Genomic DNA, 25,069 nt, shown 5'->3' on the forward strand with positions numbered 1-25,069 from the left:
GGGCCCTGTTCAGAATGTGACAACTGATTGTGAGATCCAAACGGATTATTGGACTCAGAATTAAGGCCATGTCTAGGGCTGCAAATGAACCGAGCCGGCTCGCGAACATGTTTGGGTTCGGCTTGTTAAAAGCTAGGCTCGGGCTCGTTCGTTTACTAAACGAGCTGAACCCGAGCCCAAAAATTAGGCTCGCCAAAATAAACGAGCCGAACTTGAGCTTTGTATAGTTCGGCTCGGAAAAGCTCGTGAGCTTTTTTGGCTCAGTTCATAAACGAGCCGAGCCGAGCTTTAAAGCTTGGATTATATTCGTTTTTTATATATAAAATAAAAGAATGTGGGTTGTTTACCACAAATGAAGGTTTGGTTGAGGGTTAAGGCGCTGGACTTAGAGGGGGGCTTGGGTTCAAATCCCACTGATGTATGCTAAATTTTAAGCCTTTTGTACATAACGGTGGCTCCTCCACCCCTTTGTATATCCTAACGATATCTGTTATAGAGGGGGGGAAATATCCATCAGAAGGGGGGAAATAACACTGCCCAAACAAAGCCTTTTGGACATAACGGTGGCTCCTCCACCCCTTTGTATATCCTAACGATATCTATTATAGAGGGGAAAATATCCATCAGAAGGGGGGGAATAACACTGCCCAAACAAAGCCTTTTGGACATAACGGTGGCTCCTCCACCCCTTTGTATATCCTAACGATATCTGTTATAGAGAGGAAAATATCCATCAGAAGGGGGGAAATAACACTGCCCAAACAAAGCCTTTTGGACATAACGGTGGCTCCTCCACCCCTTTGTATATCCTAACGATATCTGTTATAGAGGGGAAAATATCCATCAGAAGGGGGGGAATAACACTGCCCAAACAAAGCCTTTTGGACATAACGGTGGCTCCTCCACCCCTTTGTATATCCTAATGATATCTGTTATAGAGGGGAAAATATCCATCAGAAGGGGGGAAATAACACTGCCCAAACAAAGCCTTTTGGACATAACGGTGGCTCCTCCACCCCTTTGTTTATCCTAACGATATCTGTTATAGAGGGGAAAATATCCATCAGAAGGGGGAAATAACACTGCCCAAACAAAGCCTTTTGGAATTAAATACTATACAGCTGATGCAACTCTTGAATTCTTATGTACGACAATGTGAACCCCATTTATGACCAAAATAGGTTCCCATTTTTCTAGTCGCTCACATTCATTAGACCTCCGAGAATAATCTATTCGAGCTCATCTCTGAACTCTTCTGAAGGTTTGTGGGCCACAATGTGAGGCATGTCATCGTCACAAACATGGGTGCACCCCATGGATTACCCCAATCTTATGATCGTTGCTCACATCTCTTGTTTGAATGCTCAAATGTTGCACTCCCAAAACCCTAGATTTGTAATATTATGTTCCGTCAAAAATTATAAAAATTCAAAAATAAAAAATATCTAATTTTACTCTAAATAGTAAAATAAGTGCTTTTCGGCAACTATTCTTTGATGGGATTTTCCACAACTATTCTTTGAGGGGATTTTCCCCTTTTTAGGGGCTCAGAATAGGAAAAGACAAAAAAATAAAAAAATCTCAATAATCTCTCGGCTGTGTGACCCGCAACCGGGCCCGTTTCTAAAATTTCACCTACTTTTTCGACTAAAAAATAGGATTCTTCGAAGCTATAAATACCCGCTTCTAAAGATTCTCATCACTCTGTTTCTCTTTATCTACTTTAGGGCGTGTTCGGCAACCATTCTCTTAATCTGCGAGAATGAGAAGCCTTGCTGAACGCGCCCTAAGACTTTCTAAAAAGAATGAAGTCAAAAGCCTCTAAATCTACTAAGAACGGAATATGCTAAAATGTCGGGTTATTTTCATAATGATCGGCGGTTAATTTGGCATAACTGATAAAGGCATAGTAGAGTTATACGAGACCATTCCAATAATAATAATATATTACAATTTACAAGCCTCTATCCAATGGTCGAATCAAAAGTTATGCTCATTTGAAGTCTGACTCTTAATGTTGGAGGTTTGCTCATTTTCTTCTCCTTGTCAAAGTTGGTGAGAAAAACCTTTTGGACAATTTGACAGGGCAAGCAGTTGATCTTGCCCGAGTGGGGGTTGGTAGGACCCACTTGGTCGTGGTAGTGGTCGTGGCCGGCCGTATCTTTCTCTCTTCTTATTCTTAATAAAAAAATTTACCATTAAAAAAAGACAATTTGACGATTGGGTCCATGATAACTTGCCGGCCTTTAAGTTTAATCCTCAATATCGCTATAATATAAAACAAATGGAAAAATGAAAGTAAAATTTGTTTTATTTTCATTTTTACAACATAAAACAAATTTTAACTTTACGTTGAACCAGCGGAGCCTAAAAGAGTAATGCTAGCGAAACTGAGAGTCAGACCGAGCAGGAACCGAGCAAATGGGTTCTTGCCACAACATCACAAGTGACTTGAGACCCTTAGGCTTTGTGGGGGGGGGGGGGGGGGGGGAATACATCTTCTTGCACACACATGACACGTTGTCATTGTTGGTCTCTCCCATCGGTCTTGCTCTCGGTTACCATACCATTTTCCTTACTGAAATAGAAGGACAGAGAAAAGAAAAAGCTCTATTGACACAAATCGTTAGTATAATTAATTGTTATTAAAATGTAAGTGCAAAGAAAAAAGTATATAATTACAAAAATAATTAGAGCAATTAATTATTATTAAATATATTAACAAAGAAAATCCCAAATAACAAATGATTAGAATAATATGTCATCTCAACAATGAAAAGTGGCTTGGCCTTCAAATTCTTTCTGCAACCCTTCCTAAACCATCTATAAATGCATGCAGTAGCTATGAAGATGATTATGCACCTCCACTCCACTTAATTCTCATGGACTCTCCCCATAAGAATTGTACTGTAATTTGTTCATTTCTTCTCTGTGTCACATTTCTCTCATGCACCCACTTTTCCTTGGCCTGGTCAGAATCTTTGATCACGGCCTTAAATGGAAATGAAACCGATCACCTCGCTCTGCTCGCCTTCAAGGATCGGATTACCGATGATCCTCGAGCTGCCTTGGCCTCATGGAATCACACTCTCCATTTTTGCGAGTGGAATGGAGTCATCTGCAGTGCCAAACATCACCAAAGAGTCATAGCCTTGGAACTTGATGGACACAGCTTGACTGGCTCCTTATCTCCCCACATAGCAAACCTCACCTTCCTCAGACGAATTAGCCTCCAAAACAACAAATTCCATGGTGTAATCCCCCAAGAAGTTGGTTATTTGCGTCGACTTGAGGAAATCCTTCTGTCAGACAATTCATTTGGAGGTGAAATTCCAGCTAATATAAGCCACTGTTCCGAGCTAAGATTTATCTCCTTCACCACCAACATGCTAGTAGGGAGAATACCGGTTGAGCTTACCTCTCTTTCAAAGCTTGTTGTCTTGTATCTGGGTATTAATAATCTCTCCAAAACCATCCCACCTTCATTTGGAAACCTCTCATCTCTCATTGACCTCAGTCTAATGAGAAATAATCTCGAGGGAAGCATTCCATCTGATCTGGGAAAATTGAAAAGCTTAAAAATTTTTCAAATTTCGGCAAATAAATTTTCCGGTATGATTCCTCCTGAGCTCTACAATCTCTCCTCCATTGCCTATTTCGCTGCGTCGAGCAATCTTCTCAATGGAAGCCTTCCAGCAGACCTCGGAGAAATCGTTTTCCCTAATCTGCAGGTGCTTATTGTTGGGCAGAATCTGTTCACAGGTCCCATTCCAATCTCACTATCCAATGCTTCACAGCTTGGACAACTAGATTTAACCTCAAACTATCTAACCGGATATGTGCCGGTGAGTCTAGGAAACCTGCAACAACTTCGGTGGTTAGGCCTAGGTGAAAATGGGCTCATAACCAAAGTAGGTGATGACTTCAGTATCCTCACTTCTTTAACCAATTGCAGTCTTTTACAGGCAATACATTTAAGTGACAATGATCTCAGTGGAGTATTGCCCAACTCCATAGCTAATCTCTCAACTCAATTAAGAAGTCTACGGCTAAATGTAAACCAGATCACCGGAAACATCCCAACGGGAATTGAGAATCTCATCAACTTAAGTTTCTTGGGTGTACCAGGGGAATTTTTTGAAGGGTAGTATTCCCAGTGGAATTGGTAAGCTTAAAATGTTGGACGAATTGAACATGGCTGCAAATAGTTTTTCGGGGCGAATTCCATCTTCCATTGGCAACATCACACGATTGAGTCGACTCTATTTAGCTGAGAATGCCTTTGAAGGGAGCATTCCTCCGAGTATTGGAAACTGTAGCTATCTGCTAGAGTTAGCCCTTCAAGAAAATAAATTTAATGGGACATTACCAAAACAAATACTTAGCCTCTTCTCATTGTTTTACCTGAACATATCTCATAATTCTCTATCTGGGTCTCTACCTTCGGAAGTAAGCAACGTGAAAAATATTCAATATTTGGACGTTTCCAATAACAATTTGTCAGGTGAAATTCCTAGCACGTTGGATGGTTGTCTTTCTTTGGTGTACCTTTATATGGATGCTAACTTCTTCGAAGGAAGCATACCTACATTGAGCAGTTTAAAGGGTGTTCTTGAGCTAGATCTTTCAAGCAATAAATTGTCTGGGCAGATTCCGAAATTCTTGGAGATGTTCCCTTTGGAATATCTGAATCTGTCCTTCAATGATCTGGAGGGTGAAGTACCAAAAGAAGGGATTTTCGGAAATGTGAATGGAATCTCAGTCATTGGAAACAGTAAATTGTGTGGAGGTATCCCAATATTGAACTTATCTGCATGCCCCAGGCAGGTTTCTAAGGAAAGAGGAAGATCCCCTGCACTCAAAGTAATAATTCCAGTATGTAGTTTGGTTCTATGTTTAATTCTACTTACAGGTTTCTTTGCTATTCTTTGTTGGAGAAGAAAAATGAGAAAAAAGACGTCGCCTTCAACATCTTCTGTGGGAGAATTTTTTTTAAAGCTTTCTTACACAGAGCTCCTTAAAGCAACTGGCGGTTTCTCTTTGGACAACTTGATTGGTGAGGGAAGTTATGGTTCAGTCTATAAAGGAATTCTAGACCCAGATAGAACAGTTGTTGCAGTGAAGGTACTCAAACTTCAAAAACAAGGAGCTTCTAAGAGTTTCATGGCTGAATGCAGAGCCCTGAGAACCATCCGACACCGAAATCTTGTTAAGATCTTAACTTCTTGCTCAAGCATTGATTTTAAGGGTAATGATTTCAAAGCTCTAGTTTTTGAGTACATGCCTAACGGAAGTTTAGAAATGTGGTTGCATCCAAATGGAGATGGACAAGATCAGTTAAGTAGTTTGTCTCTTATTCAAAGGCTAAAGATAGCCATTGATGTAGCTTCTGCATTGGATTATCTTCATTATCATTGTGAAACGCCAATAATCCATCGTGATCTAAAGCCAAACAATGTTCTTCTTGACAATGACATGAATGTCCACGTGGGTGATTTTGGGTTAGCAAGGTTTCTTTTTGAAGATGCCAATAACTCTGCTCAGATTGGAAGTGGAACGATTGGGATAAAAGGATCAATCGGATATGTTGCTCCAGGTAACTACTTTGTCTGCTTCCTTTGCTCTTTGCTCATTAGACACGTCTCCCTAAACAGTTGATGATTTTTTATTATCTTGGATACCATGATAGAAGTTAAATTAGTGTAACGAACATAAAAAAACAGTTAACAAACTATAATGCATCCTCTTTAACATTTTAACTGAATTTAGAACAAAAGACACAATAAATTCCCAATGAAAGGAAGATAAGATGATAGGAGAATTTTGTAAATGCTATGGATGGATATGTTTCTACTGATCTTTTTTCTTTTTTCCAAAGTTTTTAAATCTTATTTAGGAAAAACATGTAATTTCACCCATCTAGTGTTCTGATGGACAACTTTTACATAGGTTTTTCTTTGCATCTTATGTCCTACTATGAATTTTATTCTTGGTCTAGGTTTTTCTTTGCATCTTATGTCCTACAATGAATTTTATTCTCGGTCTCTTTGTTTGCTAATTCTAATAATCCCAGTATGAGTATGTGGTAAATGATGGCCATAGTTTTGTATTTTTCATGTTTGAGTATCTGGTGAATGATGGGTATGATGAAGCTGTAAAATGGTATGAAACGGGTTATGTTTTGTTCTTCTCTCCTCCCCCCCCCCCCTCTGATTATAAAAAAGGATTGGATTTGAGTCCGGAATCCATTGATTTGATGTGATTACACTCGCGATAAGATAGGAATCATCACTTGCTTATGGAGAAATTTAAGTATTATAAGCATGACATGAAATTTAAGTAGTTCACTAAACTACCTGTTTCTCTTTGGTGTATAGCATATTATCCTTTTAGAACTTACTTATTTCTATGAATGTCTTCAAAACTTTACTGCTACAACCATCTAATAATAAAGACATCTTTCGAGTTCCCAAATATCCTAGATTTGAAGAGAAGACAGAAATGTGCTTTACCCTTCGAAAACTAACAGTTCTCATCTCTGAAACTAGAAGAAAAATATCCTTACTGTCATCTTAGTGTTCAAAAAAGCTTTAACTATTTAAAATGGGAGGTGCAAAAATTGCAGAATATGGGATGGGAGGCAAGGCATCTACACAAGGAGACATGTACAGTTATGGGATTCTTTTATTGGAGATGTTCACAGGAAAGAGACCTACTGATGATATATTCAAGGACGGTCTAAGCCTCCACCGATTTGCTGAGATGGCTTTACCTGAACGAGTGATGGAGATAGTAGACTCGCAATTGCTCTCAGAAGAAGATGGGGAGATTGTCATTAGAGAAAATACTAGCAATGTAAGAAGCAGAATACACGATTGTCTAATTTCGGTGGTCCGAATTGGTGTATTGTGTTCAACAGAATTGCCAAATGAACGAATGGAGATGAGCGATGCCATTGTGGAAATGCAAGCAATAAGAGACATATACCTTGGGGACCAGACCCACTGAGGTAAGCAAAATATGGATTGATTCTTGGATGAAAGGTCATCTTAACTCAGTCACTACAAAGATATATATTATGGTAAGCAAGGGCCGTAAGGCTGGAAATCTTGTTTAGCAAGCAGGGTGATGATGCATTTGGTGTTCTCTTAAGAGTAGTACTTGTAGTGATTTCAACAACCAATAAGATATCTATGTTGTACTTGCAGATATCTATGATGGTCTTTCTGGATACTATTGAAGTATAAATGATTAAATAACACCAACTCTAACAGCTTAAAATGTTGTAGTAATTGGTTGTTTAGATATCTATAAAATTTATTTGCATATAGTTTTATATGCAAATGGTTTTGAACCTGCATATGATTATTTGCAAATAATGGTTATAGTACTGTTATTAATGATATAATTGATGACTTCCAAAGAGGCATTCATGTCCTATTTCCAAGTAACATTAATTTGAAAGGAATTTGCCAGAGAATTTCTCAGAAAGGCATTTCACAGCTGACTTTTGCATGAGAGAACAGCCACGTCAAATGAGTTAAATGAATAAGACAAAATCTGCTTAAGAGTGAGCCTGTGTGGCTGTTCTCTCATGCAAAAGTCAGCCACGAAATGCATTTCCACAAAATTCCCTAGCAAATACCAATTTAAAATAATCCTCTTTTGGGTTTTTCAAGAAGAGTTTAACTTTTGGATCCATTTTTCCAACAAATAGAACCTCTGTTCAGAATGATAGGTATTTCACATGGTAGCCTATCAGATCACTGGTTATTGTACAGTTTCCGATAGCTGTTTAATTTAATTTGGTCAGCTACTGTATTGATGGTTGAGCAAAGTTTTTAGTGTAGAACGGATGTCCAATTCATAAATAAAGGCATGCAAAGAAAAGGATGGCAAGAAATTTCGAATTGAATGGGGGACTTTTCACCTATACAAGTGCATATGGTTCAGGTCTGTTCGTCAAGTCATTGCATGGATGAATATCTTTCCAAGTACCTTGGAAAGAGTAAGTCAGCTATGGAGATACAAGTAGTCTTGTTGAAAATAATGTACATATCAATCAAATAATTTGTGAAGCTTGAATCAGGGCTTAAAGGTGCGCACTATAATGCTGCTTCTTGAAGATAAGTGGAATCTCCCAACTCCCAATGTGCAAGAATTTTTGTTAACTCTATTAAGGGGATTCAACAAATTTAGACTCAACATGATCCCAAGATGTGGTTCGCGCTGCCAATCTCATATGGGTGTACTTGAGCCAGTCTTGATAAATTCAATTTAGACTATGACTCAAAAATTAATTAATTTTCATTAGGAAAAGATTATCGAGTTAACACTATAACTCAACAGATAGGAAAAGATTCTTGTATTTGGTTAGGAAAAACCCAGCTGATCCCAAAACATCTGAGCATCTGATTCCAGATAAAAGAAGTCACTTTACAGTGAATGAAGAGATGAGAAATGATTTTTTCCTTTGTTGTGCAACGGTAACACCTGTTTGCCAAATGAAAATTATGATCTTTGAGCATGTCCATATCCTTCTTCTCCTCATCCATCTTCCTCTCCACTCCCACTCAAACCCCCAAATCCCTAACCCTAAAACCCCATTCCCACTCCCAACCCCAAAACCCTAACCCTAATCCGCTCCCAACTCTCAACCCTCCCAATCCTTTCCTTCACCGGCGAAACCATTCTCTCCCTCAAATCCGCCCCACAAAACACCGCCCGCGCCGTAGTCCACCGTGGCATAATCACAGACCAACAGAATGCTCGAAGAGGAACAGCCTCAATCCTAACAAGAGGAGAAGTTCGCGGAGGAGGAATAAAACCCTACCCCCAAAAGAAAACGGGCCGGGCCAGACAGGATCCCAAGGTCTCAGATTTCATCAAGGATATTATGTAATCTCCATGGCCCTCCACCGTTATTAGTCGCCCATGCTAAGACAATAGAGGAATCCCCCTCCACCATTAAAGGCCCAAAGTTATGAGAGAAGTACCATCTGAGTCCGAAAAGCAAACCCCTAGCCTCGGCTTCGTTCGAGTCGCAAATCCCTGCGGGTCCGGAATATGACATTATAGTTCTCCCAGATGAATCGCGAATCAAACCCCCAAAACCAGCAGGTCCAGGGTTGCCTTGGGAACTGCCGTCAAAATTAAGTTTTCGTCATCCCTCCCCCGTTGCAACCCATATCAGTGTTATCTCCCTCCGAGGTAGCCTCTCATGCGCCATCACAAGCTAGTTTTTCAATGCCAGACTAGTAGAGTAGGGAATGCTTCCGTTCGCCTTTGCCCAGGAGATAAGGGCTAATCTGATTTCCAGAGTAATGTGCCTCCAATGCCTCGCTTGTCGTTGAATATGCGGTTGTTCCGTTCCTTCCAAATGTACCAAGTAATGGCCATCGGAAGGGGTTTCCATAATGCTTCACCTATGCAATGTTGGAAGGCCCCTCCCCAATTAAGCAATACATCGGATATTCGCGCCTGCAAAATGTTCTACATTTTGCTGATCGGTTTGATAAGCCAAAGACAAAGGAATTCATATTGGCAATGAAGAGGTTTATTTATTCTCATTTTGAATTTTATAACAGTACAGAAAATTTGGGTTCTAAGGAAGATTATTCTCATTCCTAATTTTACAGCAATACAGAAAATTTGGGTTTTAAGTGGCAACAGAGTTTGGTTCGAGGTTTATCTTCATTACTAATTTTAGAATAATACAGAAAATTTGGGTTCTAAGTAACCATAAAGTTGGGTTCGAGTTACCAAAATTTGGGTTCGAGTAGCACCAAAGTTGGATCCGAGTGAGAAGTCGACTTTTTGTCTGGGAAAGGGGAGGAGGTGCCGGAGAATCTCCGGCTGTCGAGCCGGAATATTAGTATGATTAAGATGTTGACGCTGCGGACTTTGAATTTGTTTGATGTGTTGAATGCGGATAAGTTGGTGTTTACGCGTGCTGCTGTGGATTATTTGAATAGAATGTATGGGTTATCTGTTGAAGGGGAAGAAGAAAAGTTTGAAGGTGATTACTTCTCTCATTAACATTGTTAATTTACATTCAATTTCTTCTTTTTTGAGTTTCTTGTGTTGATTTGATTGATTTTGTTGGTTTTGATCAAGTGAGATAAGTTTAGTGCCTTTGTTATTTATCTGTAATTCTTCTTTTGTGTTCTGAATTCATGAATCCATGTCCTGTTCTCCATTGATTTTTATGATTATACTCTGGTTAAGAATATCTATAATTTTTTGTTGGTTTTTTAGTTATTTTAGTAGAGAAGAATGCTAAAAGATGAGCCTATTTGCATGTATGAGACAGTCTAGTGACACTCTGCAATTAGACATTATGCTTGCATAATCTGTACCATTCATGTAGTGGGCCTGACTTTGGACTTTCGTAGCCTAAAAATATGATCTCATCAAACTATCCTAATTGTCTGATGATAGGACTTCTGTTTAGGTTGTTGTTCTCTTTTTATTGTTTCAATGATGAGTGCGTCTTTTGCGACCGAATTGTTTTTCGTTTTTATTTCCAGCAAAATGCGTACCGAAACCAAAATCGTAAGTGTATCAATGCTATACTATATCAGTATGTGTTACATAATAATATTTTTATGAACTACATGTGAAATATGGTGTATGTATTACGTATAAATATTTATATGAATTACATCTGAAATGTAATATATATTGAATTAGCAGACATGTGTGACAGCCATATCACTTGGTGTTTAATACTGTTAAACCGTTTTGGATGGTTGTCTGGCTTATGTGATGATTTCTTAGTGCCTATTTGTGCTTATTCTAGCATTTCCTATAGTTTCATCATAAAATTCTATTATTTGCATATGTTTCCATACATTTTCCTGATTTTACAAGATTTTTACCAAAATCCCCAAGCAAACCCAAAACTGAAGCCGAAATTTAAAACCTCGATTGGGGATCATCCTACGAACAGTTCAGATCATGTTGATATCAAGTAAACATGCGCAATCAGGAGTGCCTTTGCAAAGTGCAAGGTATTGAATAATCCCACTTTCTTAATTTATTTGTAATATCAATATATAGGGAATTGATATCTACATTCCCTTGTTTCATTGATAGCAGTCCAATCTTTAATTTACGCTTCTCTAATTAGCTTTTAAAGGCTGTCATAATTCCTAATATGCTCTCCACATTAGATAAAAAAGTTAGTTAATCAAAGTTTAGTGTAAAAAAAGTGTCTGAGTGCGATTATCAAAACAAGAATGCTATTATGCTCGGGCGAAAAGTCTTCCCCTTTTCCGCTTTGTTTCGGCATTTGACCTTTGGGAAGGATAGAAAGAAATTTGCTTTAGTGTAGAAAAACATCCCCTATCGTTCAAGTCTGGTAGCCCCCCCTCCCCCGCACACACACACACGCACACCACACACACACCGCACACACACACTCTTGTGTTTCTGAAACTTAACGTTGATGGCTCCAATATAGGAATCCAGGACCAGGAGGTACAGGAGGTGTTCTTAGAGATCGAAGAGGGGAAGTTATTTGGGCGGTATAGGAGGTGTTCTTAGAGATCAGAGAGGGCAAGTTATTTGGGCGTTCTCAGGGCCAATTAGAAGAGTAGATGCTAATTAAGCTGAGGTTAGGGTTATTCATCAAGGTATTCTTCGGTTGGACAAGGAGTGTCTTGATGAGGTGATTGTGGAAGGGGACTCTCTAAACACGATTCAGTGGCTTAGGGGATCTTTGGTCCCTCCTTGGAGGTTCACTCACTTTTTTGATGAAATCTTGGAGAGAATAGAGGGATCCTCTCTCTCTTTCAATCATGTTAGGAGATAGGCTAATAGTGTGGCAGATCATCTCGCTAGGGAAGGAGTAGATAGGCAAATCATTATTGTGGTTTGATTTCTTGCCTCTGTGAGCTGTTCCTGTGGTTGTGATTTTTTTTGTCTCTCTTTATTTGTGTTTTCCATGTATCCTTTGTGTTGACAAACTCTATTGCTTGTTCTTTTTATTAATGTATTCTTTCTACCCTTTAGAAAAAAAGAAAAGAAAAAAAGAATGCTATTATGGTCAAGTTAGGGATAGCTCTTGATCTTGTTGGCTTCGTCTAAAAAAGTCAGTTCATTAGCTTCGTTAATTATGATGGCTGTGCTCAAGTTAAGAAATATTGGATGATCTTCTTTCTAGTTTGTTTCCCATCGCCTTGAGTTTCATTACAAGCATGACTAATAGTCTACAAAGACGTCATCCAAATGCTATAGATCACGCTTGGAAGCAATGTTTCAAAATGCAAATTTGAGCCAAAAAGCGTCCAAAGAAAATCCTATATGACTCGGTGCGGTGCAGATCAGTACTCGGTTGATGCGATCATAACTTGGGAGAGTCAAAGTAATTTGATTGACTTGGTAGGACAAATGCGGACTTCGACAAGTACTCAGGCTAGGTGAAAGGGAGTCAACTTGGGCAAGTTGACGATGACACGTGGGAGTTTTGAACATTACTTGAATGATTTCACAAATTCATACATATTCGTACTTCCATGGATGCCTACTTTCAAATTGGATCAAGGGTTTTACATCAAGTGTTGTACACCATGTTAAAATCCTTCCGGTTTGAATCACAACCCTTTTTTTTTACTTATAAAAAAAAAGGTTGTGAATCAAATCAGAAGGAAGAATCATTTTTCGTAAAAATCTTACGATTCAAGAACTATTCGATTTTGAATCATGCGATTTTTATGATTCTTTTTTGTTCGCTTATTTTTTTGTGGTGGGCTCTTTACGATTCGAAATAAATTGTATATAAACCCCCTGCCCCAACTTATAACCTAAAAATAAGTAAAGAAAACACTAACTCTATTCTCCTCCTCCTCTTTTTCCTCTTCTTTGGTTCTTCGTCTCCTCATCCTTCCTACATCTACCAATACGAGCCGCATGTTTGGACTACTAATTATGGAATTTTATATTTCTTTAATATTTATTCTAAAAAATCAAGGCTTTCACCAATGATTTGGATGTGTTACTTTTAGATGCAAGGAATTCCTTAAATATTTTTTTTCCACATTTGTCACGTGTCTTCTACTGTACTGGACTGGATAACCAGTCCCCATCAGAGAACAGTAGAAAGACCTTTCTACTGACATATATACATACACAGTATTACGTGGATTCTTCTAAATTGGTGAAGTGCCCATGTCGGACACGTCTCAGATTCCAATACTTCAGGATTCACTGAGACACTTCTAGATCTATTTTATCTAGGTTTTTAATACTACCACCACAACCTTACAATTACCTCATGTTTTGAGTTTTACTCATCGTAATGGTAACTGTCTTAAATAGAAATAAAAAATTATGCGTAACCTATTAAATTTTCAATATATTAATTGTTGTAATTATATTCTTGTGTAAAAATTCATTTTCAAGGAAAAAATATTGTTATGTTAAAATTAAAATTTGAGAATTGATTCAAATCAGACACTCAAAACATTCCGACACTCGTACCTATACTGACACAGCATAGACACATAATTGATTAAAATAATTTGGCGAATACACGAATCATTCTTTTTGAGATTTGCTGATTGTGACACTCAATACCCATGTCGGATTCCGACACTCGTACATGCACTTATGCAATATAGATACACACATAATTGCAATTGATATGTCAAATAGAATACTAACTTATAATTGCATGTTTATATTTCCATATATTAAGCATGCATATACTTATACAGCTCAGGAATTGTTGTAGTTGAGATGTCTTGAAAATTACCTGATAGACATTCCTGCCTTTTGCTTCACAAAAGATAGCTAGCTGTAGATCTGATGGGTTTTATTTCTGTCTTCCTCTTTTCACTTTGGACAGGGGATGAGGAAGATGGGAGTTCTGTTGCAGATGAATGATGATCTGTATAGCATTGCGTTTCCAAGATCCATCCAAATCCAATTCTTGAGAAGAAGGTTGCCGAGTCCTGCGGCTATTTGAAGTACCTGTTTTCAGCTGTGTTACTTCACATGACGGTTTTGTAATTGCTATGTGCATTTCATTGTATCGTTTAGCATGTTATCTTCCATACAATGTCATGATTCTTTCTTCTCCAGTGTTTCACATATGAGGTTATCTAAGATCCTTCGCACTGGATTTAGTCATTATCGCACAAAAGGCTAACTGATTTTGATTGGCCGACATCAGCTATGTTGCTTTTCGTATTTGATCTCGGCCTTCCGTTTTTTGTTTAATGGCTGACTGCACTGCAACTGATCTCCGGTGTGATGGGGCTTACACCACATTTTCGGTCACCTTTACAGATTTTTTTTAATATGAGAAATACTAGGATATAAAAAATTTTAGGCAAAAAATCATGATTTTGGAATTGTTTAGAGGGGCATTTTGTCAACAAAAGTTTGTGGTATAGCATTTAGGGACTTTCTGGAAATATCATTAAAAAGATAGCCTTTTTTGTCACTCATGATTTTTAACGACTAACTGGGATATAATTTGCAACTTGGGGATTTATAGGCAAAAATCCCATATATTTTATGCTTCTATTTCTGTAACTTCTCTGGAATATAGCTATTAGATGCCTTGGGAAATCCAATACACTGATTATTTCCTACTACATTTCGTTCAAAAACTGCAACGCATACAAATAAACATAGCTGCCGAGAGAGAAAAAATTTGAAGGGAAACATCAAAAGAACACTGTCCAAATCCAGAAGATCATGAGTAATGTTGGATATCCCCCATGGCTATGTATTGAATGAATCACCTACGCCCAAGAGAATACCTGACAGCTACCTCGTAGTATTTATGAAGATCTCTAGCGTCTGCTTAATTAATCAGGTCTTTAACGCCTAATGGGCTTGAGATCACTTTGATCATTTCTCCCCTTTGATCTCTAAACACCCCTCCTACCTTGGCCGATACATGAACACTAAGAACTCCCATGGAATTTCAAAATGATTGCATCACCTTGATCTGAAACCCATCTAGCCACAACTCTCCCTTGAACAACCTTCATTTTCGATGCAGGTGTACTGTCGAGAATCCCCAAAATTCCTTTCTCGCTAAAGCCCAACTGATAATCCATACCTTTATATTCTCATAGGATGTGATACAGTACTTAAGTGTTGGTTCAGCTCTATTCACCAGTAATCTCCACAAGAACACTGCCCATCTTTAAAATGATGAAACCGACTCGCATCTCTAACAACAATTCCTCGAACAGTGATCTTGGATATGAACGTGATTGCAAGATGGCAATTGTTGCAGACTCGCAAGTTCTTCATAACCCTTATCGGAACTCCCGATGGGGTGCTCATTAGAGCAAAAGCAATTGCCAGCTTCTCACTGTGGTGAGCCAAGCTCTGCTCTTTCTCTTCAACCTCCATATCATGCAAAACAGAGCTAGTATCAGGTATGTACCCATATTCCTTCATCTCAATTGTTAACTCCTTCAGATACAAATCTATCTCTTTCCATTTCGAATGTGATTTATCTCCCATACAAAACTGGTGCACCAGGTTCTTCACCTCAAACCAGCTTGTCCCAGGTTCCTTCTTCACATTCCTTTCTCTCATAGCTCTCCTCACTTCTGAAACATCCCCCTATCTCTCCGCAGTAGCATGGATGTTCGAAAGCAAAACATAAGGAGCCGAGTCTTCAGGATCAAGCTTAAGAACATCATTTGCAATCCTTCTTGCCATCTCTGTATTTCTATGGATTTTACAGGCAGAGAACAAAGTCTTCCAAATAACTGCATCAGGCTTTACAGGCATCGATCTGATCAACTCTTCTGCCTCATCCAAACAACCTGATCGTCCAAGTAGATCGACCATACAAGTGTAGTGCTCCAATCTAGGTTTCACCCCATACTTGTCTATCATCAACCCAAAGAATATATTTCCTTGTTCCTTTAACCCACTGTGACTGCAAGCATGAAGCAAACCCAATAACGTAACATCGTTCGGCTCCATTCCTTCTCTTTCCTTCTGTTCAAAAAGCTCGATTGCCTCCAACCCACATCCATGAAACCCATAAGCACTGATCATTGAGCTCCACGCAACAATGTCCAAATCTTTAGATTCTGAGAAGGCTCTCGCGGAATCGTCCAGACATCCACATTTGGAATACATGTTCACTAATGAACTCCTCACAGACGCTGCGGAGTCAGCACCAGCCTTGATAGCCTGGGCGTGAGTCTGTTGGCCTTGTCCAAGGGTTGCTAATTCAGAGCATGAACTGATAATACTCACAAATGTGATCTGATCTGGCCTGAATCCTGCCATTTTCATCAGATTAAATTGATCCAAAACTCCATGAGAGTGCTCATTTTGCGCTCTCTTCAAACTTGGGTCGGGGAGGGTTGAGATTTTGCTAAAAAATGAATTAGAATCTACCCAAACCTGACCCCATTTTATGGTAAGCTTAACTCGAATTCCCATAAATACCCGATTTGCACTTCTCCAAGTCAAAAAGTAAGATCCAAAAAGCACTGTGAAAAGGATCCAAAATTGGCCCTCAGAAAATAGGCCTTGACAGCTGATGCACTATTGTGCGCTTGTGCATGACAATGTGAACACCATTTATTACCAAAATAGGCTCCCATTTTGCTAGTAGCTCTCAATTCATTGTACAAGATAGAATTGACCCACCTAGAGCTCCGAGAATAACCTCTTCGACCTCTTCTTCTCTGAACTCCTTGTGGCCTACGTAGCTGTCCATGTCTATTACTACGAGCAAGAAGGCCTATTCATTGATATGAGGCCAATTATCGTCACAAACATGGGTGTGTTTCATGGATTACACCAATCATGCTGTCGTTGCTCACATCTCTTGTTTGACTAGTTCAAATGTTGCTACTAACATGGGGAAAAATAAATAAAAAACTAAGTATTAGTTATAATATAGAGAAAAGTGTTCCTTTGCGGGTCCACAAAAAGTGAACCCGCAAAGGTGGACCCGCTGTACGAACCAATGGGAGGCTTTATAAGCCACTAAAGCACGCGGAAGCTCCCTGCGCGCAGCGCAGGAACACTCCTCTTATAATATAATCTAGGGTTATTTTCATAATGATCAGAAGTTAATTTGGCGTTACTTATAAAAGGTAACGTAGAGTTATTCGAGATGATTCCAATAATATATTGCAAGCCTATATCAAATGGTCGAATCAGAAGTTATGCTCATTTGAATTTTTTACTCTTCCAACTACCCTCTTTTAAACTCGCACGCATTAAAACTATTTGACATGTTCTACGTGCGGTACCACACAGGAGATTGGAGGCATTGCACTGGAAATAAAGAAAAATATTGAATATTTTGTAATGTAAAATTACATATTATTGTGTTTGAGTGAAAAACTTTTGCATTGGAATTATGTTATATAAGGTTTTGGCTGTAGCCCTGCTACCTAACCACATAAATCTCGTGTTTGTGTGTATGCTCGTTTGATTTTCGTGGCTTATTTTGAGTTTTCATCAAACATTATTAGATCGTAGTTTTCCCACATCATACCTGATAAAATATGGAAAATAATATTGGAGGTTTGCTTATATTATCTTCCTCGTCAAATTTGGTGAGAAAAAACCTTTTCAATGACTTTGACATGGCAAGACAGACAGACGGTCGGGTCCGTTGATAACTTGCCGCACTTTTAGTTTAATCTATAGACCCGAGCAGTTTGTCTCTCCCATCAGTCTTAATCTTGGTTACCATATCATTTTCCTTACTAAAATATAAGAACAAAGACTCTATTGGCCATAATGTGCCTTGTTGGCTTTCCCTTCTAAAACTACAATTAATACATCGGCAAAAAAATAGCCCATCTCCTCTTGACGCTAAAACTGACAGGCTGGCATTGATTTTGAAATAAATCCTTCTCTTAAATACCATCAATAGAATCCTAAATAGTCAGCATTTTCCTCACACTCCAAACCGTTGATTTGTTGCACCCTTACCCATAAAATCATCTCCATTGGATGATCCTAACTCTTCAATCTATAGATATTTCTAAATGTAATTTATCTACATATTAGAGGGTTAGGATCATCCTATGTAGATGATTTTTTCACCTGTGATTCCTAAATCAAAGTGCACTAATAGGACCCACGCAGAATCTAATATTTGCACTCCATTTAATTGAAAGGTCTCAGATCCCTTGAGAGACATCTTTCAGAGAGGGAGATTATATGATGGCCGGTCATGTATGTGGGTGCAGCCAAGGCCCACATTATTTGCGTGATCCAAACTGTTCATTTGTTGGGCCCTAATGTATATAAGATGTGCCCCAAAATATCTTCTCCAATGGATGATCCTAACCCTTCAATTTATGGAGGTTTAAAATTGACGGTACAATATAGAAATCTGTACATAACAGAGGGTGAGGGTTCGGATGAATAGTATGGAGAAAATTTTTTGGGATACACCTTATCTACATGGGTGCGCTTCATGGATTACACCAATCATGCTATTGTTGCTCACATCTTTTGTTTGGTTAGCTCAAATGTCGATACTAACAGGGGAAAAAAAAAAAAAAACTAGGTATCTAAAAAATCTAAGGTTATTTTCTTAATGTGATAAGGTATATTATAGCTATCCAAGATGATTCCAATAATATATTGCAAAGTCTATATCAAATGGTCGAATCAAAAGTTATGCTCATTTGAATTTTTTACTCTTCCAACTACCCTCTTTTAAACTTGCATTTGACATGTTCTACATTACCGCACGGGAGATTGGAGGCATTGCACTGGAAATAAAAAAAATACTGAATATTTTGTAATGTAAAATTACATATTATTGTGTTTGAGTGAAAAACTTTTGCATTGGAATTATTGTTGAGGTGTTGTATAAGGTTTTGGTTGTAGACCTACTATGTAATTATAATTTCCGCGCAACGATATCTCTCTACTTAATTTTCCCTACTGATCTAAGCATGGTAACCTAACCACATAAATCTCGTGTTTGTGCGTATGCTCGTTTGATTTTCGTGGCTTATTTTGAGTTTTCATCGAACATTAGATCGTAGTTTTCTCACATCATACCTGATAAAATATGGAAAATAATATTGGAGGTTTGCTTATATTTTCTCTCATCCCCGTCAAAGTTGGTGGGAAAAACCTTTTCAATGACTTTGACACGGCAAGACAGACGATCGGGTCCGTTGATAACTTGCCGCCCTTTTAGTTTACGGATTTTTGCAAAAGAAGTCATCTACTTTGCTTTATTTGCAAAAAGGGTCTTCTACTTTGACAATTTGCAAATGGAGTCGTCACATTTCAATCAAATTTGCAAATCAAGTCTTGCCATCAATTTGTGACTAAAATGCCCAGGATGGATTGTGTTTTACTCCCAACAAGACTAGATTGCCCTTATATGTGAAAAGACAATAGTTACCTTGAAAAAAATGGTAGGCCCCACCCAATGCACGAGTTTGAGTTGAGTTGGTGGGGCTCACCTGTCAAAAAATATTATTCAGCATCACAGGTAATTTGGTCTTTTTCTTAGGTAATTTTCATCTTTTTACAAATAAGGATGTTCTGGTTTTTTTATGGGTCCAAAAACAATTCAGCGTGGGTATTTTGGTCACAAATAAATGGCATGACCTGATTTGCAAAATTAACTCAAATATAATGACTCTATTTGCAAATTGTCAAAGTAGAAGGCCCTTTTTGCAAATAAAGCAAACTAGACGACTTCTTTTGCAAAAACCCCTTTAGATTAATCTATAGACCCGAGCAGTATGCCAACCCTTATGTTTAGGAAAATAAAAATTTATCTCTTTTTGCACACACGACACGTTCTCATTGTTGGTCTCACTCTCTCCCATTGGTCTTAATCTCGTTTACCATATCATTTACCTTACTAAAATATAAGAACAAAGACATGAAAAAAAAAGCTCTAATGACGCAAATCGTTAGAATAATTAATTGTTATTAAAATATAAGAACAAAGAATGTATATAATTACACAAGTCATCAGAATAAAACAAATAATTAGAATAATTAATTGTCATTAAAATATATTAACAAAGAAAATCTCTAATGAAACAAATCGGTAGAAAAAAATTTCATCTCAGCAATGAAGAGTTTTCATCCAGTGCCCCATGATCTGTCTCACTATAAATGAATGCATGCAGAAGCTATGAAGATGATTGTGCACCTCCACTCCCCTTAATTCTCATGGAATCTCTCCATAAGAATTGTACTAAAATTTGCTCATTTCTTCTCTATGTTACCTTTCTCTCATGCACCAACTTTTCCTTGGGCTGGTCAGAATCTCTGATCACCACCTTATTAGGAAATGAAACCGATCGCCTCGCTCTGCTCGCCTTCAAGGATCAGATTACCGAAGATCCTCATGCTGCCTTGGCCTCATGGAATCACACTCTCCATTTTTGCCAGTGGAATGGAGTCACCTGCAGTGCTAAACATCATCAAAGAGTCATAGCCTTGGAACTTGATGGACAGAGCTTGACTGGCTCCTTATCTCCCTACATAACAAACCTCACCTTTCTCAGAAGAATTAGCCTTCAAAACAACAAATTCCATGGTGTAATCCCCCAAGAAGTTGGTTATTTGCGTCGACTTCGGGAAATCATTCTGTCAGACAATTCATTTGGAGGTGAAATTCCAGCTAATATAACCCACTGTTCTGAGCTAAGATTGATCAATTTCACCACCAACATGCTAGTAGGGAGAATACCGGTTGAGCTTACCTCTCTTTCAAAGCTTGTTGTCTTGTATCTGGGTGCTAATAATCTCTCCAAATCCATCCCACCTTCATTTGGAAACCTCTCATCTCTCACCTATCTTAGTCTAATGGGAAATAGTCTCGAGGGAAGCATTCCATCTGATCTGAGAAAATTGAAAAGCTTAAATTTTTTTCAAATTTCGGGAAATAAATTTTCCGGTATGATTCCTCCTGAGCTCTACAATCTCTCCTCCATTGCCTATTTCGCGGCGTCAAACAATCTTCTCAAAGGAAGCCTTCCAGCAGACCTCGGAGAAATCGTTTTCCCTAATCTACAGGTGTTTATTGTTGGGCTTAATCTGTTCACAGGTCCGATTCCAGTCTCACTATCCAATGCTTCACAGCTTGGACAACTAGATTTAACCTCAAACTATCTAACCGGATATGTGCCGGTGAGTCTAGGAAACCTGCATCAACTTTGGTGGTTAGGCCTAGGTGATAATGGGCTCATAAGCAAAGTAGGTGATGACTTCAGTATCCTCACTTCTTTAACCAATTGTAGTCTTTTACAGGCAATACATCTAAATAACAATGATCTCAGTGGTATATTGCCCAACTCCATAGCTAATCTCTCAACTCAATTAAGAAGTCTACGGCTAGGTGTAAACCAGATCACCGGAAGCATCCCAACTGGGATTGAGAATCTCACCAACTTAACTTTCTTGGGTGTACAGGGGAATTTTTTGAACGGTAGTATTCCCAGTGGAATTGGGAAGCTTAACATGTTGGACACATTGAACATGGTTACAAATAGTCTTTCAGGGCGAATTCCGTCTTCTATTGGCAACATCACACAATTGAGTCGACTCTATTTAGCTGAGAATGCCTTTGAAGGGAGCATTCCTCCGAGTCTTGGAAACTGTAGCTATCTGCAAGTGTTAGCCCTTCAAGAAAATAAATTCAATGGGAACATACCAAAACAAATCCGTAGCCTCTTCTCATTGTTTTCCCTAAACTTATCTCATAATTCTCTATTTGGGTCTCTACCTTCGGGAGTAAGCAACTTGAAAAATATTCAATTATTGGACGTTTCCAATAACAATTTGTCAGGTGAAATTCCTAGCACTTTAGATGGCTGTCTTTCCTTGGTGTACCTTTTTATGGAAGCTAACTTCTTCGAAGGAAGCATACCTACATTGAGCAGTTTAAAGGGTGTTCTTGAGCTAGATCTTTCAAGCAATAAATTGTCTGGGCAGATTCCGAAATTCTTGGAGATGTTCCCTTTGGAATATCTGAATCTGTCCTTTAATGATCTGGAGGGTGAAGTGCCGAAAGAAGGGATTTTCGGAAATGTTAGTGGAATCTCAGTCATTGGAAACAGTAAATTGTGTGGAGGTATCCCAATATTGAACTTATCCGCATGCCCCAGGCAGGTTTCTAAGGAAAGAGGAAGATCCCCTGCACTCAAAGTGATAATTCCAGTAAGTAGTTTGATTCTATGTTTAATTCTACTTACAGGTCTCTTTGTTATTCTTTCTTGGAGAAGAAAAATGAGAAAAAAGCCGTCGCCTTCAACATCTTCCGTGGGAGAAAAATATTTAAAGCTTTCTTACGCGGAGCTCCTTAAAGCAACTGGCGGTTTCTCTTTGGACAACTTGATTGGTGAGGGAAGTTATGGTTCAGTCTATAAAGGACTTCTAGACCCAGATAGAACAGTTGTTGCAGTGAAGGTAATCAAGCTTCAAAAACCAGGAGCTTCTAAGAGTTTCATGGCCGAATGCAGAGCCCTGAGAACCATCCGACACCGAAATCTTGTTAAGATCTTAACTTCTTGCTCAAGCATTGATTTTAAGGGTAATGATTTCAAAGCTCTGATTTTTGAGTACATGCCTAACGGAAGTCTAGAAATGTGGTTGCATCCAAATGGAGATGGACAAGATCAGTTAAGTAGTTTGTCCCTTATTCAAAGGCTAAACATAGCCATTGATGTGGCTTTTGCATTGGATTATCTTCATTATCAGTGTGAAAAGCCAATAATCCATCGTGATCTAAAGCCAAACAATGTTCTTCTTGACAATGACATGAATGCCCGCGTGGGTGATTTTGGGTTAGCAAGGTTTCTTTTTGAAGATGCCAATAACTCTGCTCATATTGGAAGTGGAACGACTGGGATAAAAGGATCGATCGGATATGTTGCTCTAGGTAACTACTTTATCTGCTTCTTTTGCTCTTTGTTCTTTAGACATGCCTCCCTAAACAGTTGATAATTTTTTATAATTTTTTTATGATAGAAGCTTAAATTAGTGCAATGAAGGTCAAAAAAACCAGTTAATAAAATGTAATTCATCCTCTTTAACATATTCAGTTATTCACTGCACTTAGAACAAAAGATACAGTAAATTCTCAATGAAAGAAAGATAAGATGATAGGAGAATTTTGTAAATGTTATGGACAAATATGTTTCTACTGATTTGTTTACCCTTTTTTCAAATATTTTTAAATCTTATTTACAAAAAAACATGTAATTTCATCCATCTAGTATTTGGATGGACAACTTCTACATAGGTCGGTCTTTGCATCTTATGTTATACTATGGATTTTATTCTTGGTCTCTTTGTTTTCTTATTCTAATAATCCCTGTATGAGTATGTGGTAAATGATGGCTATAATTTTTGTATTTTTCATGTTTGAGTATCTGGTGAATTATTGGTATGATCAAGCCGTAAAATGGTATGAAATGGGTTATGTTTTGTTCTTTTCCCCCTCTCTCTGGTAATAAAGGATTAGATTTGAGTCTGGAATCCATCAATTTGATGTGATTACACTCGTGATAAGATAGGAACCCTAACATGCACCTCTAGCTCTTGATCATCACTTGCTTATGGAGAAATTTAAGTATTATAAGCATGATATGAAATGATTCTAGTTCTTTTTCTCAATTTTCTTTCACTAAACTCCCTATTTCTCTTTGATATATAGCATATGTTCCTTTTAGAACTTACTTCTATGAATATCTGAAAACTTCACTGCTACAACCATCTAATAATATAAACATCTTCGAGTTCCCAAAAAGCGTAGATTTGAAGAAAAGACAGAAATGTGATTTACCCTTTGAAAAATAACAGTTCTCATTTATGAAAATGAAAGAAAAATATGCTTACTGTCATCGTAGTGTTTAAACAAGCCTAACTATTTAAAATGGGAGGTGCAAAAATTGCAGAATATGGGATGGGAGGCAAGGCATCTACACAAGGAGACGTGTACAGTTATGGGATTCTTTTATTGGAGATGTTCACAGGAAAGAGGCCTACTGATGAGATATTCAAGAATGGTCTAAGCCTTCACCGATTTGCTGAGATGGCTTTACCTGAACGAGTGATGGAGATAGTAGACCCACAATTGCTCTCGGAAGAAGATCATGATATTGTCATTAGAGAAAACACTAGCAATGTGAGAAGCAGAACACACAATTGTTTGCTTTCGCTGGTCCAAATTGGTGTATGGTGTTCTAAAGAATTGCCAAATGAACGAATGGAGGTGAGCGACGTCGTCGTGGAGATGCATGCAATAAGAGACATATACCTTGGGGACCAAACCCACTGAGGTAAGCAAAATATGGATTGATTCTTGGATGAAAGGTCATCTTAACTCGGTCATTACAAAGATATATATTATGGCAAGCAAGGGCCATAAGGCTGAAAATTCTTGTTTAGCAAGCAGGGTTATGATGCATTTTGTCTTCTCTTAAGAGTAGTACTTGTAGTGATTTTGAAAATTCAGATATCTATGATGGTCTTTTTGGATATTGTTGAAGTATAAATGATTAAACAACAGCAACTTTAGAATGAGAGAACAGCCACCTCAGACGAATTAAATGAATAAGACAAAATCTGATGAAGAGTGAGCTTGTGTGCCTGTTCTCTCATGCCAAAGTCAGCCGCAAAATGCCTTCCGGCGAAATTCCCTAGCAAATCCCACAAATAGGATCTCTGTTCAGAATGATAGTTTTTTCACACGACCTATCTAAAAAGTAATACATGCAGAGATGTTTTTCATTGCTTCTTTTATTTTATTCACTTTGTCATCAGTGATTGATCTTTAGTTGATATAGATGTAATACAGACAACAGACTTTTTAAGTTTTCCATAATGATGTTTGTTGTGTTCTTAATCAACCTCTAATGACATATACGTTTAATAGACTTATGTCAGGTAAGATGCGAAAATTATTCTCATTATTGGAATAGAAGTTTTGGAACATTCTTTCATTAATTATTGAATAACTCTTTTTCCCAAGTCATGCAAATGAATTTAAATAACCATTGAGATACTGAAATAATGTGCAAAAGACAGCAGATCCAAATCCAGACCCAATGGAGAAGGTTCACCTTTTTCT

General features: G+C 38.1%; 4 pseudogenes across 1 annotated transcript; 3 read left to right on the forward strand and 1 right to left on the reverse strand.

Moving 5' to 3' along the window:
• The first annotated feature begins 2,744 nt into the window (after window positions 1-2,744).
• LOC143878776 (putative receptor-like protein kinase At3g47110 pseudogene) lies at window positions 2,745-7,008 on the forward strand (annotated as a pseudogene).
• A 1,591-nt stretch (window positions 7,009-8,599) lies between these two features.
• Window positions 8,600-14,084, forward strand: LOC143878777 (large ribosomal subunit protein uL4c pseudogene; annotated as a pseudogene). Its single transcript, XR_013251089.1, has 3 exons — window positions 8,600-8,898; window positions 9,804-10,018; window positions 13,850-14,084. The product of XR_013251089.1 is annotated as a large ribosomal subunit protein uL4c pseudogene (transcript).
• A 1,045-nt stretch (window positions 14,085-15,129) lies between these two features.
• Window positions 15,130-16,428, reverse strand: LOC143878778 (pentatricopeptide repeat-containing protein At2g41080 pseudogene; annotated as a pseudogene).
• Window positions 16,429-20,106: 3,678 nt separating this feature from the next.
• On the forward strand, window positions 20,107-24,277 carry LOC143878779 (putative receptor-like protein kinase At3g47110 pseudogene; annotated as a pseudogene).
• Window positions 24,278-25,069: the final 792 nt, after the last annotated feature.

The sequence above is a fragment of the Tasmannia lanceolata genome, unplaced genomic scaffold (assembly GCF_043159265.1).
Source record: "Tasmannia lanceolata isolate RefF3 unplaced genomic scaffold, GAP_Taslan_0.1 ptg000006l, whole genome shotgun sequence".
Lineage (NCBI taxonomy): Eukaryota > Viridiplantae > Streptophyta > Magnoliopsida > Canellales > Winteraceae > Tasmannia > Tasmannia lanceolata.